The sequence below is a fragment of the Halichoeres trimaculatus genome, unplaced genomic scaffold (assembly GCF_033239565.1).
Source record: "Halichoeres trimaculatus isolate MK-OKI-2021-1 unplaced genomic scaffold, fHalTri1.1 fHalTri1_scaffold_11, whole genome shotgun sequence".
NCBI lineage: Eukaryota > Metazoa > Chordata > Actinopteri > Labriformes > Labridae > Halichoeres > Halichoeres trimaculatus.
Genome location: NW_027437189.1, coordinates 29,688,773 through 29,708,127, shown reverse-complemented (window position 1 = coordinate 29,708,127; position 19,355 = coordinate 29,688,773).

The window sequence follows — 19,355 nt, the reverse complement described above, 5'->3', positions numbered from 1 at the left end:
ACACAGAAAACTCTATAAATGCATATTCCTGACATATTGTGCCAGTTGCTGCTAGTCTGTGAACTTACGAACACCCATTTTAGCAGCTTTATTAAAGTGGCAGTCATGTAAATTTTGAGCACCCACCGGCACAAAAATAAATCAGTGCAGGCGCTTGCAGTAGATGTCAGTAGTTCGTTAGAGGGGGTATTCTGCTTTCACAATTTTTTTTAAATTAAAGAAACATTTCTGGATCTTTATATGATCAATGTGTTCAGATTTTCAAACCTCTACTTATTCATTTGTTGCGGAATCTGTAAATTGATCAAAATCATAGACTGTATATGGAGCGGACATGTGGCTCCATCATTTACCATTGTACGGTTTTGAAGCCAAAATTCCCCATTCTTCCGTCACAGGTGCAGCCATTGGTAGCGGTTGCAGCCAGAGTCTCCACAGTAGAGACAATGAGGGATTCTGGGAGAATCTGAGTGGAGCCAGGTGACAAAATTAACAATTATTTTTTTTCTTTCAAGAGTCAAATCATTTCTTGATTCTACCTCCTGATATATTTTACAATCCCCGAAAAAAATACACAAGAACTTTTTAACCTTATTGGAAAAACTGGGGAGCCGTTTTTTCTTTTCTTTCTTTCTTTTTTTTTTTTTACCTATGCTGCAGCCAGCCACCAGGGGGAGCAGTTTTTGTGGAGACCTCACTTGACTTGTAATGATGAGGCCATTGCACAATTCCTTACACATATATGACATGGTGGAGAGATAGGCATCAAACACAGAGGTCCACCAATAGCTCTGTCCATGACTGACCTCTAGAGGGCTGGCCAATCAGAGGAAAGGGGGAAAAGACTAAACAAAGCATTTCACAGACAGTCTAAGGGATGAGGATTTTCCAAAACAAAAGTGTGAAAAAATAGGGATTTTTTTTCCTGAGCTGTACATCTAGTACGTGAACACCAGAGGAACAAAACAGAGCCCAAAAAAAAGCAAACTAACCCCTCTTTAAAGTTTAAACAAGAGCCTCACAACAATGTTGGCCAACTTCATTAGACGGACTCTTGCTAAAATATGTATCATGAGCTTTAAGATTGATTTCTGATATGCTGAGACAGATAATCTGAATCACTGAGCCTGGATTACAGCCACAAGAGTTTTTGTTTTCTTTCTTCACGGCATCCTTCAGATGACTGATGCGCCCTCACTCCTTTGAATGTGTGTCTGATGCATCACACATGCACTTGAATTGTCTGCTTCTGATTCTCACTTCCTGCTAATAAAGGCTTCATGTGTCAAACACTGAGGGATATCTTTTATGACATCATGAAAATTGTTCTTGAAGCTGAAAAGAGGAACATACAAACACGGACTCATGTCTGGAATATGAGACCGACTTATCAGATATTTTATCTCTTATCATGGATGTTAAATTATCAAGCATCTCCAGAATAATTTATCACAGCGACTGTGTCCTTATGTGACAGTTTCCATCTTTTTCCACCCTCTGTCTCCTGATACAGAGGAGACGAAGGGGAGGAATAAAGGTATTAATTTGAAATGAGGGAGACCTCACACACCTCCATTATCACAGAATTTGTTTGGCTGTTTTAATACTTATACAGTGGTAAATTCAAAATTAATTATGCATGAATTCGATGCATAAATTACGAGTTGACACACGGGGAAGCAAAACCCAGATGAAAATGGAAATCAGAAGCTATCAAAGGACAATGTCAAAAAATCTCAGAGTGTGTGCAGAAGATGGGAAAATAAATGTTTATTCTCGGGTCACTGAGGATGTTAATTAGAAACACATTTTTTTCCATCCTCCTCCCAAGCATGAATGGCGTTGGCTCAGAGCTGAATGGGATTGCTTCCTCACCGACGCCTCTGATGCATTGTAAATGACAGCTCGTCAACTTAAAGGACGCTTTCAATGACAGGTGGCCTGTTCTTCTGAAGATCATATCCCCGACCTGAAGGCTCAGAGGAGGAATGATTGCAGCATGATTCGGGTGTACGCTCCACATTAACTGCTGTTTACACTGATTGGATTTGCAGAGATTATGCTTTAATAGCACCAGGGTGCACTTACATCTATGAATGCACTATTAAAGTCTGCTGCAGCTGTGCTGAACGGTGGATGGTAAGCTGCTAAAAACAAATCTATCATGCCTTTGCAGATGGTCGTGTGGTCATTGATAAAGCCTTTGTGTCTTATGAATGATTGTTTCGTTCAATGTTTGTGTGTGTGCGGCTCTAAATGGATGCCTTATTTCAATTTCCATCAGAGGCTGTGATTGCAGCAATAACCCCTCAATGAGCATCCGAGGAGAACGCTTCCTCTTTGTTTGTCGGCTCCCATATGAGCGCTCCATCTGACAAACTGCTCACAGCAGCATTTTCACCAAACATGATGGTAATCTGACATGGTGTGTTTCCCTCCCCATGGCTTTTGATTTCTGTCCTGCACCTGCGAAGACACTTCACCAAACCTCTGATTTCCAGAGGAGTGTGGACTGTGTGTTTGCTGCATGAGCAGGACTGTAAACATGATTCACCGCAGGGGTCTGATCAAATCTCTGCCGCAGCATGGCAGAGAGGCGGGAGTGGGTTTCTTTATTCTGGCCAAAAAAGGAACTACAAAGCCAACAAATTTCTCTCCTCTGGTTGCAAGAGGAGGTGAAAGTGCACGGAGACTTTGTGTCTTGTCCAGGTTTTTGAAGGGTGCATGAAGCGAGGTCTTTACACGGTTGTTTGCTCCAGATTTCCTCAAAAAAAAAAAAAAGCTTGAGAGGTGTGCAGAGCTGGAGCTCCTCAGTAACCTTTCCTTTCATTTCTTTTAAACAGTGAAATGTTTGGATGTGGCGGTCTCAAGCCAACAGCTGATCTAAATAATATGGGGCGTGTTGTGTTTAAAGCACAGCCTGCAGATTCACCATCTGTTGCATATCTGCACTCTTGTTGAAAGCATTAAATAGGCTGATTATAGACATTATGGGTAAGTGCCACCCATTGTGACAACAGATGTAAAACAGTCTAGCGGTGGCGGTGTGGAGCACTTTAGCTTTACTCCTTTTTGTTCTGCAGTTGTTAGTCCATACTGGTGACAACCAGTATAGACATGTGTATGCACTGATTAGGATTAACAGCTGGGCTTTGAAAGTAAAAAAAACACAACAACACAAAAGCAGTTATTTTAACTGTTGACTCAAACGCAGACGGACGGAAAAATTCTTTCTCTCAAAATCAATGAAATCACTACAGGGAAACTATGGCACAGACACCCGTGTGTGCGTCTCCATCTTTGTAGCGGGAGCACATTGATTCACATCCAGACACCCTAAACTAATTAGGCCCCTCAAAGTACAGCCGGAGAAAAGTACCTGACAATTAACTCCAGCACTCTGCTCCTATGGCCTTTAGTTTTCAACATGTTCCATTGTTAGGTATTGACTAAATGCCACACGGGCATCGATCTCCCCTCGGCCATTAGCATGCCTCTGATTCTCATCTCATAATGCTGCTTAGATCGTGTTTCCAGTCAAAACGCCCGCTGTTTGTCAGGGCAGATGAAATGATGATGTGTAAGCTCTGCCGGGGTTTTAATGGTCTCTGACGTCCCAGAAGAGCCACCTTGTCTTATTGGTGCTAAGTGAATCAACCATCAGATGAAATTTGTCGTGCCCGAGTCATCAGAGCACTTATTTCCTTAAAAACTAAAACAAGAGACTGACTGTCAGAGATATTTTGACCAGTTCATTTTCTACCTGCTTGTTCTCTGACAAGATAAAGACTCTACTGTTACAACAGAACTTTCTCGGGGGTAAATTGTAATACATCAGACAATTATGACAGGACGTATAATAAAGAGCAGGTAACAGAACAGGAAGTTAAAGAGGGGGTAGCCTACTCTGCTTTTTCCATATTGTGAACAAAGATATAAAGTAACAATGTTAGGTGTTCAGACCAAACCTCTACATATTCATATTTCCGGGTCCCAAACACCTATGTCTGCCCATAGCTCTGCCCCCCAACTAGTGGCAAACTTAGCCATTTGTGGGCCCCAGTCCAAGACCTAGATGATGTAAAAGTGGTCTCAGGACTAAGACCAGTCTGTAAGCCTTGTCTCTTTTATTCTTCTTTTGGTGTTAATGTCGGAAAGCTAGTTTATCTGAGCGTTAGCACCAACGACTGGGCTGAAGTGTGGAGCAGAAGTTTGTAAGCAACAGTTTTTTTTATTTTAAATAATAAAAAAAACATTTTGGAGGCAAATGTCTGGTTTGCTTAATAAAACGCTTGTCACTGCCCCCGACAGGCTTTCAGAGGGCCGCCCTAACAGGAAGCAGAGAGGCTTAAAGAGACAGCAGCTAAAGCAGACAGAGGCTTGAAAAAGGCTTTTCTAAAATAGCAATCTCAGGAAAAAGAAAAAAAAAAAAGTTTGTTCTTTCTTTGTTTTAGCTGTAAATCATATAAAGCTACTTCATGGGCACCAGAGGGACAGCATAAAAATAAAAAGTATTAAGTAAAAATAGCTCAATAACCCTCTTAGTGACAAAGATGCACGGTGAAGGATCAACTGATCCTCATCAGCTGAAATTCACTCCCCTGAGACTTAGTTCACTACGCCAAAAGTACATTTCACTTCATAAGAACCAGGATACTATGGCTAATTTTTACCACGATGGTGGGATAGTCACAAAAACTGGAACAATGAAACACAAACAGCTCTGCTCCACCCAGAAGATGCACCTTGACCTTGTATATTTGATAGACCTTTTATGCCTTTTGTGTTTGGGTCAAATCTGACTGATTTACAACTGAAAACTGTCATAGACACTGTGTTTTACATCTGATTGACTCAAGGCCTCATGATATCCTCCACATTGTGCACTTAAACACATGAAAGTAATGTTCATGTTTCATTGCATTTTGGGTGTTTTAATGAATGTGTTACACCTCAGGTGTTCCCAGTCAAAGGTGTATACCCATAGAAAATGAATGAGTATCCAGATTATATTCATCCCTCAGATGAGAGAGCACACCCAAACACAGACATCAACCACACATTGACAGGAAGACATTGAGGGGAAAAACGATACATCGTTAACCCCAAAGTTCAAATTACTCAATTGGATTAAGCTGAAAACTTTAAATTTGTTACTAGGTTCAGTTTACTCAATTTATCAAAATTAGCCAAAATAGCATGATAGTCCAGTCAAAAATGTCATTTATAAATATATTATAAATTTATGAACAATTAGGCAAACACTGCTTAAGTCAGTAGGTACAAGACCCCGTGCCATGGAGCACAGACCACCAGCCAGTGCCGTGGGGCTCAGACAACCTGTGCCCCCTGAAGAACAATATTTTAATGTACAGCAGGGTCTCATATCTACTGCCTTCCGTCCTCACTCATGGTTACCAAAGTTATGAAATTAGAGCTGATTTTTGTTGTTGCTGCTGTTGTTGTTGTTTGTTGTTGTTGTTGACAGTGTTTGCAACCATGAGTGAGGAGGAAACGCTGTTGATATGAGACCCTGCTAAACTTTAAAATGTTATGTAATTTAGTTGTTCAGATCTGGTTCCATTTTTTACAATTAGTTAATTCATATGGAAAATTTATTGGTCTCACATCTTTCAGTTTTGAGTAAGGTCGACTTATTATGTTTTATAGTGATATGCAAGATTTTTTTAATCTTACTTAATATTTCAATTTGTAACAAATAGGCATCAGGTTTATTTAATTAGGACATTCACTAGAATGATTTTTGAGTTAAATTAACTTATTTCATTACTTAGTTTTTTTGAAGGTAACTGGTTTATAAGCATTTTTCAAGTAAACTAAACTTATCTGGGTTTACAGTGTAGGATCTTGTGGATCTGTTTCTTTCTAGGAGCTGTACAGAAGACTAGGCCATATTTAGATCTATTAATTATTTAGAAGCCAGCCTGGGGTCGACTCATACTGTCAGAACAATCATCAGAGGAACGATAGGATAGGATGGGATTAGGATCAGAATCGTCCATTCTTTGGGTGTAGTATCTAAGTTTTAAGCATTACTGGTTAGCAACTGTGACTTGGGTTCCATTGTTTGTGTCAAAGAGCCGGCCATCTCGGGTCATTCTGCACGACACAGCTCTAGACTATAGGCTTTAAAACTGTTTCAGAAACAGATAGAATAGAATAGATTAGAATAGAAAATACTTTATTTATCCCCGAGGAGAAATTCAGGAGTCACCGCAGCATTTAAGAAAACAAAAGTAAGAAAGAGTATAGAAAGTGCAAAAATGTCCATAAGAAATTAGATGACGACATCCCGTCCACCACTCGTCCACCACTCTCCAGCCCAGCCAGTCTCCACCTCCACAGGGTCCAGGACTGAGCCTCCCCAGCAGTCTGTTCAGTCTCTGTCTCCTGGATCCTGTCTGCTCACAGTAGGCGAAGCTCCTCCGATGTGTCGCAGCGTCCGATGTCAGCTCCGTCAGCCACGTCCGTGAACAGCACGATGCCGCTGGATTAGCACAGCTAGCTCATCCATCCCCCGGGGCGAGATCCCACGTTCCCAACAACGATGGATGGAAGGACAGGTCCACGTCGTCACCTCCCAGCTCACATCCGAGAACCAGCACGTAGTCCTCACCTCCTCCTCCTCAGCTCGAGGGAAATCATCAAGCCCTACACTAGTTAGCATTGACATGCTACAGGCTGCTAACAGCTAATTTCGCATGTAAACAATGCAGCCATGGTTACATGTAGGATCTCCAGACAAACACAGGAGAAAAGTAGTAAAAAAATACCGCCGAAGCCACAAAAAGTTTGGTGTCCTTGACCGACAATGAACCATACAAAGTGATGATTCACTCCAAATACAAAGATGACGAAAAAGAGACGAAAAAATTACAAGAAACGGACAAAGATGAGAGAGCTGCTGCAACAGGCAGCTACTTGGGTAGCGCCTAGCAACCGTAGTGTTTCATGATGGGTGACATCACCAAGACAACTTCCATATACTGAACAGTCTTTGGTTAAAACACACTGTAGGTAGTCAGCAGAGAAATTCAGGTTTTGGGAGTTTTAAGAGTGAGCCATCACCACCATGCCCCACAGTTATTTTCTGTTTGTTATTTAGCAGCTATTAGCCCAAACATTTGTTTTTCCCAAACAACAATTCTGGGCACAAAAGGGGATTTTTACGCTGAGTTTAATGACTTCATAAAATGTTTAGTCTCCAAGACGGTTTCTAGGATGCATTCAGAATGACTGTGGTAAACATTGTCATTAACAAGCACTTTCTTTGTGTGAGCTTGTAAAATCCAAATTTAAGGACCACTTATTACAATTGTGTATTTCTCTTTAATGGAGCACAGTGGTAAAAATTTAACCGGTCTTTTTAAGATGACTGTTTCTGGAAGGGAGACTTTTCCATTAAATGATACACCAACATGGGAAAAACACTGATGTGATCATTGTTGAAACACTTTCGTTTGAAGGAAAAAGAAAACATGTTGATGGATACGATAATTGATTCATTTTTCGTAATTAGCTGGCATAGCTTTATATTACGACTGTAAAGATGAAATAAAGTCTTGTTAGTTAAAAATGTACAGATCTGATGATGAAAATGATGGTAGGAATAAGAGATGAGAATGTAAACACGGCTGTAAACATATCCACACCTGTGCACAGTGATCACCAGCAGCAGCTACATATATCTTCATTATGTTGGTATTCCTACACAGTGCACAAGCTCTTCCTTCCACACACATACACACTGCAACACTGCACATAAACAACTGGCAGCCAATTATTCTCTCTTTAATTATTGTAGCACGCTGCCCTTTATGGTGATTACCGTGACCTTTCTTTCCAGAGCATCTCCTCCTCTCTACTCCTGCCAGCTCACCATCTTGGATGCTTTTAGCCCCTGTGTTTGAACCATGCTCCCTGAAAGCCTGGCCCCCATAATCGACCAGGCGAAGGACTGAGACCAATTAAAAGTATTTTACCCAGCACTTAAGGTTGACAGGAGCTGGCGCACTCAGCTCAACAAATGCCATTTTAACAGCAAATTCATGAATGTGTAATTGTCGGGCTAATGAACCTGATGGTTTGAGTGTTGTAATAGAGGGACCCCCCACCTGGGCCTCACACACATTCACTCACAAACCCACATGCCACGGACGTTTCTGCCATAATTATTCATTAGACTTGTTTTTGCAGCTTGTGGGAAAGTCAAACCAATGTCTAACATTTCTGAAATACTTCAACCAGTGAAACTTCACGTTTCTCTGGACGAAGATAAACATAAAACAAGAGAAACCACAAACTACACACAACATAACATAGATGTACACAACCCTATTTATTTGTCTACATGTTGGTATTCCAGTCTCATTAGTATTCTACATGTTTAGAGGATGCATAGGTCACCAGGGTTTCTATTATCACCTTCACGTTAAGCAAATGGAACAATGGTGCTAAGGTCACATTATAAAAAAAGAAAATTCAGAAGAATATTCAAAAATATGCAAAAGTTGGTTTCATATTTCTGTCTGTTAAATGTAGTTTCCAGACTTTTAAATGTCTTCATTTATGGAGGACAGGACAGTGAATACAGCAGCAAACAGGGTGAGAGTGAGCAGAGTAAGAAAGGTGCTGCTGGTTGGATTCCACCCTGGGATGACTGCTTGAGGGCAAAGCTTTGAGGGTTGAACAACTCAACTACGAGACAATACCAGAACGACCTTGAATTCATTTTAACAAACATTAACTCATATGTGCTGAAGAAAGTTACCTTACTTGAAATAGAAACTTGATTGCCACCAAAAACTCTACAGGTAACTTTTTTTAATTTTTTATTTTTTGCTATAACAAGACCAATATTTTTTTAAGATAATCCACAATAACAGGTGTGAGTGTGATTAACTAGAAGAGCCAATTATCTCTTTACCAATTAGGTATTTCTCACATTTAAATCCATGTTGAAAATTTACACACTGTTGAGCTGAAAGTACATCATAAATGAGGAAAAACTCTGATGCATACATTTTTCTTTTTACTATGAACTTATTTATCTATCTATTTTCATCAAAATAAACAAATTAATAAAAAATGAATAATGAATAATGATTAAAATAATAAAAACAAAATATAAAATGGTTATAATATTATTAATTATAAGTAGAAAAAAATAATAATTAAAAAAATAAATAAAAAAAGAGAAGGTTTTGAATAAAGGCTAGTGGTGGGCTTCCAGGTACTTAAAACAACCAGACTGTGAATGTAAACAGTCAAATGTAAGTGATGCGTCATTTACAGTATCTGCAAAAAATGTGCTGTGGGTTTGATTCCTCATTACCTGCATGCATGTGCATATTTTCAATAATGTGTTTATTAATTTCAGATGCATATCAGCTGACAAAAGCACGAATCATATATCAGGGGGACTTCAGTTTACATTTGTACTTGTATTTTTTATTTAATTATTAATGTTCTATTCTTTTGCAAGATCTCTGAATCATCATGGTGATGTGTGGGCTGCTTAAGCTTTGTTTTTTTTTCAGCCTTATGGCAAAATGAAATTGTTTAAATAATGATATTACAAATTATCCCACAGGAATGAAATGAAACAAAAAAAGGACAAATATGAAGGAGGTTAAGATCAATAAAGCCTAACTGACCTAACAGAGTTGCTCAAGAAAAAGACGGTCAGCAAACTCAGTTGAAATTAGAAAAAACACTCCAATAAATAAAGTTTTGAAAAAAAATCTAAAAAGTGATCTCGGAGTCTGCTGATGATTTCTGGGCTTGAACTAGAGATTTTTTCTCATCCTTAACCCATTTAGACCCGAGAGGCCTGCTGGAAACACCCTCAAAAGCCTAAGATTTAATTGTAAACATTGTCTTAAAACCCTGAAGGTTTCCTGGAAAAAATCAAATCCAAGCTGGTCACTACATCTTTTGTATTTTAGCCTCTGGAGCAGATAGAAACAAGAGACACAAACCATTTGATCGTTTAGACCGTGGAGTTTTATCTATTGGAACATCCTCGCTTTGCCCTGTGTGCATTTCAGTCAATCACTGTACATTTCAGTAGTCATTTCTTCAAACTGATGACAACTTCTTGAACAACTCTCACATAGATACAACTAAATAGATAGGACATGCCCCTTTGAACTGCGTGCCTACGGCCAGGCTAAGCTAGTGGGGGCAAAGTTTCAGGGGTAATGTGGTCGTAGAAGGTAAGAAAACTAAAACGTCACGAAGGCCCGCACATTTGCATACGGTTCCACACTAGGGTTGAAACGAAGAGGCTGGGAATGTTGCCCCTAAGATGGCCGATGTGTAGGCATGTTGCTTAGGGGGCTAGGTTTTTTAAAATGGATAAGTAGTGAAGAAATAAAAAAATATCCAGTTGAGTGGATCTGTGTTGTGGTGTTAAATGGAGCTGGTGTTGGCGCCTAGCAACAAGCCACTGTAGCAACGGTTGCTAACAACAAGAACGATGGCTGACATTTACCGAGCTGTTTCTGTGTTCTTTGCACTTTTTGCCCTTACAGCTCTACAAATGAATGTGATGTTTTTGTACTTGTTTATGCTATCTCCTTACTCTGTTGACTGCTTCTTCTTCCTGTTTTTGACTGCACATGCTCACAACATTCTTCTTCTATGGTTTTCACATTTTGCTAACCTGCCACTTATCAGCCAGGAATGGCATTGCAGGCTTGACAGGCGATCGTTTTCAGTTTTGCTTCTTCGTGTGGACAGAGATATTTCTGTGGTGTGGACAGAGATTTTTTTTAAACAAGGACAAAGAAATCCGATCAAAAAAATATCCATATACGTGTGGTCCAGGCCTTATTATTGTAATAATTTTTTTACTTTTTTACTTTTTATTACTCTGCAGACACATGATGCTCATGAATAAAGTGTAAAAAGGGATGAGGTGTGCATGCAGAAAGTTCATGTTGACCTCTCTGTCTCCCCGTGCTCTGCTCAGCTGTGTGTTGTCCTCTCGTGGGGTTATTACGCCGGCCTCCACCAGGCTTTGTTTGGCCTTCCACCAGGCTCCAGCAGGACCTAATGACTTTCATTATCAGATGGGGGAATTTAATTTGAGCTGCACCGCTGTCAGAGATAAGTAGCTCGATACGGAGCCACGCAGGAGAAAATAAAAGACGGAGTAATTACTCTTCAGGGGTGTGGGGTGGGGCGGGTGCAGTTTGTGGGTGACGGGTGCACAGTGGGGTCGAGGCGCTGAGAGAAAGGGTTGGAACGGGAAAAGAAAGACACGAACACGGCTTATGAAAGAAATCAATGACTAGTGACCACGTTTGTGTTATGAGATTTGAGTTGGGATCATTGTGACCGGAGCGGTGGTCTGCATTATTAGCCATGAGGCGGGTTAGCAAACATAAAGGAAGCCCGTGAGTGTGAGGAGTCTTTTTGCGGCGACATGAGAGCGAGGCCAGATTAGTAATGTGTGATTAGGAAGCTATTCAGATGCAGAATTACTGCCTTCTACCTCTTCACACACACACACGCAAATGCAATGAAACTTGATGCGACTGGCTCATTTCAGAGACAGACTGAGGAAATGACTGAAGAGAGAAATGATGGCAGGAAATAAATATTCATTAATTTCTTTCAATTTCCCAAACAGTTTGATAAATAAAGCTGTAGCTGTCTATATGAATGGCTGTCTATATGGATATTTTGCTAAATTACTAGCTTAGATAACTGCCGTTTGATTGCGATAGCTCCAGATAAAGTTGATGTCTCTGCTTCTCGGCTCAAAGTCAAAGCAGATGTTGTGACATTGTCTTTTTCAGCTCACTTTGGCAGCAGAGGAAAGCGTCACCAAAGTGCCAACCTTGATGAAGACAAGAAGCCTGTAGTAGATGGAAATCTCTCGGAGGTGTGTCGCTGCCAGCTCCTCTCCCTGCCTCTTCCAGCATTTGTAAATCTCCCATCTGTCTCCACAGGTCTCTCCAATAGCAGGAAGCCTTTCTCTGCCACAAAGCATCAGTGTGGTAGCTTGTGCTTATAAGCCAAGAATCAGGGGCTGCCAAACAACATGTGATAAAAGTAGCTCATAGTGTGGAGCTCATTGCTGCACATACAGGCAGGAGCTACTATTAAAGTCAACCTGAAATTATTAATTCTGTCTCTTTCTTGGTTGAAATCCATAAATATTCCCCCTGTGTTCATAGGTGGACTAATTTTTCATGCTCCAAAACAGAGTGCTGTATCCAAGACCACAGAAACCAAGACCAAGTCATGACCAAGACCAGAGCTGTGCAGCACCCACTCTGCAAAGATACACTGTATGACATAAGGGTGCAGAAGCAAAAATGATCTAAAAAAAACCCCAACATTCCTAATAAATGTCCACATAAAAAAAGCTCTGATTAAAGAGAACTGCAGCTTTGGGGTCCAATTATTTAATGACAATTTTTGCATCCAATCACAATGACGATGATACAAATCAGATAATCCAAAGGCAGTGTTGACTGGTTGACTAATTACACGATCAAAAAAACAACATGCTGCATCAAAACACATCAGGAAAACATTTCTATCTGTACCACGATAATAGGTGCCGCAGACTTTTTGACTCTCGTAGTTTATTTTTTAGGCATTTTAGATAAGATTTGAGTCCAGAAGAGCGAGGTTAAGAGGAAGAGAAATTTAAAGTCTGACCTTTCTTCAACAAGACTTCAAACCCTTGAAAGATCCCCTGCTTTGTATCATCAGAGAAAAAAAACACACAGCACTGCCTTATGTAGTAGTAGGTGGTATATGTAATATATTTTTTACAAGCAATACAGACATTGTTTTTGTCTTTTTATATCATGGAATAAGAGCTTTTTCCTGACTTGTCCTTTGATTTCAGGTTTTGCTGCAATGATGTGTCGTTCATGAAGGATCCGATCAAAATTAACAAATCATCTGGGTGAATGAACTGAACTAAATCACTAACTGATAGACATACACAGATCGATCAGTTCTGATTTTATTAATTTTGTAGGATCGGTGATCAGTGACCAGTGACTGGTGGATCGGCCCATCCTTAGATATGAAACTGATCTTCTATTCCTCCGGGAAGGTCTGACAGCAGCCATTGTTGCTTTTTGTTCTGAGACCTAAAACTCAGGACACTTTATTGGTTGTTTAAGTTAAAACACATGAATTTTGTTTTTTCACAAGTATTGTTCAATGATTTTCAATAAAATAAGATTGGAACATTGGAGGTATATGCTGTCGGTTATAAGAAAAATAAAAACGGTATCGGCCCAAATCGGTATTGGCAGGTCAGGCTTTTTAAAGATCGGTGATCGGTCTGGAAATTGTGTGATCTGGAAATAGAGGTGTTTTGTGTTTCCCTCCCTCCTCTCTCTGTGCTCTCCCTCTGAGCCTTCTCAGGTGTGGCGCGTCCTGATTGGGCGATGAGGAATTGGTGTGTCCAACGCCAACTGGAGGAGTGCTGCAGAGGGGCGATAGCCGATTGGTTGGGAGCTGATGGTGGACAGTTTAAAGAAGACAGAGCAAGCGGAGACGCCGACCCTCCTCCTTCCTCACTCCCAACGTTCGCCACAGAGCAGCAGCAGTTGTTGTCTAGAAACTGAACTTGTGTGAAGATTAAATGTGTCTAAGTAAAGGTAAATTGTAGTTACAAAGCAGTCTGGTCAGTAGGGGAGAGTATAGCACCGGGTTGTTTTCTCCTGTTTTCAGTTAGGGAGTCATTGATTAGGTTTTGTAATATTTTATTTGCATTAAGAAGTCAAGTAAGAACTTTTGATTTATAGAAGTGTTTTGTAGTTTTTGTTTCGCTTGCTCTCCCTGAGGTAATTCTTTTTGGTTGTAAGAAAAAATAAGAACAATTACATTTTCAATTATTATTGAAATTCAATTATTAATTTTTGGACTGCAAACATTCTTGTTTTTGCGTTTTTTTGTGTGGTGTGTCCTTGGGAGTGACAAAGGAAAGGTCCCCTTATGTTACATTCAGTAACCCCTAGGCTGGGCGTAACACACAAAAGTAGGAGAAAAATTATATGATTGTTGAAGTTGTTTTAAGTTTGCAAACTTTAGCTTTATCCCATCAAATTCTCAGCTCACTGGCTTATTATTCAACAACTGCTTATGGTGAGCAGAACTCATATTTAAATAATAGAATAATAGAAAGCATACGGATCTTCAGAGATAATTTTGGCAACAAAGCTCACCAGCCAATGAGCAGAACCCAAACTTTACTCAACAATATCTTCTTTCAGATTAACAATGAGCTCCTGGAACTGCTACAGGTGTCAGAAATTAGGAAAACTCGATTGGCGTGTCGAGGCTTTACCAAACTATGACATCCTCATGTCAGTATCGCACTATGGAAGTTGACAACATGTCTCCTAGCAACACTGGGTCTGACTGTCAGTCAACAGCTGCCCACACAGGAGTCTGAATCTGAGACACTGTCTCCTCAAATATGTCGGCATGTTTCCTCTTCTGACGGCTGAACATGTTCACACAATAGGTCCGGAGTCATTGTTATTGATCTTTTATGAGACAAAAGTGGAAATAGTTTGATATCTTTGGTTTAAAGGAAACTTTATGCACCATTCAAATATAAATCAAACATTAAATGAGAATCTAGGAGCAGCATCTGCTATTTTGCCTCTCAGGTGATGAATGCATGAAAATCTGAATGAGTCTCAGTGTTTTCTCATCCTGGTTACTGGACGTTACTCCATCAGCTTTGACAGCCTAAAGTACAATGACAGCTGGACTTTCAGCAGTAATTTCCCCGCTCTTTAGGAAAAGCTCTTACTGTAATTTGAGCCTGCCTTATAAAAAGGGCAGACTGGAGCTCATGTATGTGTCTCAGGAAGCTCAGCGTGATACCTCTTTCCCTCTTCTGCTCTCCTTTTCTCTTCTCAGCTGGTCAACTTTCTGCTGCAGCACTTGTCACTCACCCTGATGAGCTGTCTACCTTGATACGGCATTTAGCCCGAGGCTGAGGAAACCAGGATGTGTAAATCAAGCCCAGGCACTGAGGAGGCTGACAGTGAACGCATCCATTGTGCAATTATAAAGCCAAAAGCCACTGCTGGCAGGTTTACTCATGAACCAATGTGCATGAAATAAATTATTTATTGTTTTTCCAATAAGGGAATTTAGGACTCACTTCCTAAAACTCCTGAAAGAAGAGCCCCGGGTGTTCATGTGGATGCAGCTTCATTTGTACGGCCAGAGGAGGGCAGCATTGCTTTCTGTTTGACGGTTTTCAGACCGTCTCACTCTGTTACCTGACTCTGAGTCTGACGTGGTTTAATGTGGAGGAGGAGAAGGGGGGTCTGGTATCTGAATGAGAAGATCTGGAAGAGGAAAGAAGTGACAGGAGGGGAAAAAGTGCATGAACAATGAGTGAGACATGTACATGGAAGAGGAGAGATCCCTGTAAGTCACTCTGATCTGACTCGAGTCCGGAGATTACAACTGAAACGCTGGATTTAATCTGTGTTACTTTCACAGCCACCCTTAACTTCATTAACAGTGTGTCATACCAGTATAGTCTCTACCATCACCTTCCTCATGTGTAAAAAAATCTGTCTTATTTCACATTTCTGGTGACGAAAAACAGGTGATAGGAATTAACACCGCATAATGAATCTTTGATGGTGTTAAGTTTTACTTTGCTTCATATATTTTCACTGTATAACTCATTCAAAGAGCACTTTCAACATCAATACCATGACCTTAGTATAAAGGGCCAACCAATTCTCAACCATTTCTTTCTGAATTAATCCCACAACGGTCGTCTTTAACCTCCGCGCCCGCCTTCATCTCCATCCTTTCCATGAATCCATACGTACAAAAGGATGAAAGCGCTAATATGGATTCAGCTTGTCCTTTCATTTTAGAGAAAGTGGCTCTAATAACTTGCACAGTCAGTGTGTTCAGCCAGTTGGCCGTGTGCCTGAGTGCTGTACATCAACGGGAAAAACATGAGATGATTATGCATCGCCTGAATTGGGCTCTCACTCAGCGCTCCATCTTCCCGTGTCCTCTCTTGAACCAAGCACTGGCTGCACTTTGGGTTTGGTAGCCGTGCAAACATGGTGGGAAGCTCAACATGCTAATATGAAGCCACTATGTATGAGTACAGACTTACATTCAAACATTTATTTATGTTATTTATGCCAGCTGCTTAGGCTTGACTGGATTATAAGGGTATCTCTGATCAGAAACATCATGTACAACCTGGATAGGGCTGCAACTAACAAATATTTTCTTGATCAATTAACCTGCTGCCTTTCTTTAACCCCCTTCATTCAAAAACTAGTATTTTTCACAATAACAGTGACAGCAGTGCAAAAAAAAACAAAAACAACCTTTTATAGCTGGTTATTTTTTGGCTGGCTCTCATGTTCAGGATGCAGTCCATTAGAAGACAGCTGCTTGATTAGGTGGACACAACCTGTTTCCTGTCAAGTAGTCACTCATGATGGGTTGTTGTTGTTTTTTGTTGTTTTCTGGTATGAGGGAGAAAATGAGAAACACAGTATGAGTGTGTATAATAGTGGCGCAAACAACATGCTCTTTTGTTATAACTCATAATTAGTATTTGCATAAAGGTCAGTAACACAAAGACCATCTACGGACAAGACATGTTTATTAAATGTAACAGATAAACTCTATGTTCAGTGGTGGAATGAACTCTAAACCTGAAATTTCTCTGAGTACAACTAAATCACTGAGATATTATTCCATGATATTCAAAATGACCAATATTGAAATGATACTTAACTAAAGTACTCATCATCTTCTATGCTGCACGGTTTCTATCCAATAGGATCACCCAGACGTCTTCCTATGGACACTTTTATCAATCCATTTTTTCACATTTTGTTGATTTGTCATTGCAGACCTTATTTATGATATGAGACAGATTATCACAAACTCTATGGACTGTCCCTGGTTCTAATTTTCACATTTTTCTATTTTGTAAAATCACATTTGACTTAATAGTTTAGTTAGTTTTGAGTTCCTGTTCAGAGCCCAGGTACTTTGGTGGGTTCTAAATCTTTGCACGTTGGGTAGGACAGCTTAAAAATAAAGTAAAACTTGGGGGCAGAGAGCAAGAAATGCCACATGGTTTAAGGGCAGTGACCAAAAGCGTAACCAGCAATCACTTGAACTGCAAGATCCTAGTTTGGCAGCATTTAACCAATAACAGAGCCGGACAATGTGGGTGGATCCAAATCAGCTGATTACCTGACCAAACAAAATGAGCACACATTTCATCCACAAGTGACCTGGGAGAAAAATACCCCCCAGACAGAGGAGTCTAGTCCAGTCAAGTCAAGTCATGTTGTGTCATGTAGTGTCATGTTTAGGGATGGATACCCTTCACATTTCAACTGATACAGTACTGATGCCCAGTGCCTGACAATTGGTACTGGTACTCAATGGTACCAATTGTTGGTACCTTTTTGTGTTTTTGTGGTAAAAAGATATAAATTTGTTTAACAATAAAATAGACATTTTTTTCAATTTAACATATTTGTTCTTCAATATATAACCTAGCAATGCTGTGTTCATGTCCAGCACGGAAAATCACCTACTGTTCCACTCCCTCACAGTCACAAATATGCATTAGGTACCTAAACATGATACCTTTTGATTCTATGTGAATCAGTGCCCGGTACTTTTGACTGAATTTGGTCGGTACCTTTAAAAGTACCTAATTCGGTACCCATCCCTAGTTATGTTATTTTATGCTATGCAAGATTTAGATGGTACCTGAATTTCAATTCCATCAGATGAGCTGTTGCCAGTTAAAGTACAGTTTCACTGCGGGTTGGTCTGGAGATGCCTTTATTCTAAATCATTCCACATAAACTTCAGGTACACCAGACCCATCATCGGTCTTTATCTAGACAAAGGACCAGTTGTGTGGGATGATGACAGAAGCCCTACGTCAGATCTTTCATAAACAACTAATATGGGAGCTTCCACTGAAGGAAGATCAGTTTTCAACACAGCTGAGGATGTTTTCTCAAATGCATGCTTAAAATGGACGTGCTGTCCATTGCCACATGTTGCATGTAGAAATCCCACATGCCAGCTATTTCAGGAAAAGGAAGTGGTTGGAAGAAGTCCAGACCCATCAAACAAGCTGAAATGGTCTGCTGACAGGGAGGGTCAATAAAGACACCAAGAACTGTTTTATGATTATTATCTGACAGTGAAGATAATTTATCCTCCACTCAAAGCAAGAACTCACCACAGGGAGTTGTTTCCAGCAGGGATCATACAATGTAAAAGCTTCATGACAAGATGAAGCCACTGGCCTTGCTCTTATACTAAATACAGAACATCAGTGTTACCAGAGAGCAAAGCTGCTGCAAGACAACAGGAGAACCATCAAGATGTGGAGGTTGGATTGTTTGATGGTTTGAAGCCAAAACAGACTTGATTGGATTGAGAAGACTCTCTCTGAATCAGGCAAAATGAAAGAGTTTTCATCTATAGAAACTGTTTTTGACCCTAATAAAAGAAGAAATGTAAGATCTGCATGTGCAACATGTGCAACCAATGGCTGACTGTCCTCCTACTGGAGTAGAAATACATTTAAGTCTTTCTGCAGCGTGTGTCTCAGTGAAAAAAAAGAATCCTCTGATGAAAACTTGCTCAGAGCTGAACGAGCTCTCAGTCAAACCATTAAAAAAGTCAAACACAGATCTGAGGAATACAGCAACAGGATGAACCCCCGCCAAACAAACCCCCTCCCTGTCTGTCTGAATATAGTTTGGATTCAGTCTGTCAGGGTCCAAGCGTTAGTCTGACTGTGTGGGAATGAGGAGAGAGATGACATGCTTTAACAGCGTGATGCAAAAATCCTATTACAACAACAGAGCCGATCAGTTACGCTAAGAAGTGGAGACACATCCGTCGAGCGCTGATAAAGAGGCAAAAAGAAAGAAATCCATCAAAGAAATAACAGCTTACTGACTTTCTACTCAGAAACTGTTATTCAGGTAGCTACATTCTTGAGTTCAATTGTGCTACAGGAAAAAAAAAGCATGAACACGGTCCCTTTTGTCCTACGCACCAAAGAAAAAAAAGAGCTGCTGTTTTGATTGGTCGCTCGAAAAGTGGAAGAGAAAAGCAAAAGTCTTCTTTATATTTTTATATAAAACTTGTATTTTCACAACAATGCTGCTGAAGCGAGGAGGGTCACTGCAGATAACTCTGACTGAATGTATACCCTGAATGCATTAAGAGATGTCATGTACTGCACACTGCGCTGTTAGAAATGACCTTGTATGAGAGTTGTATGAGCAGCAGAGATCAACAGA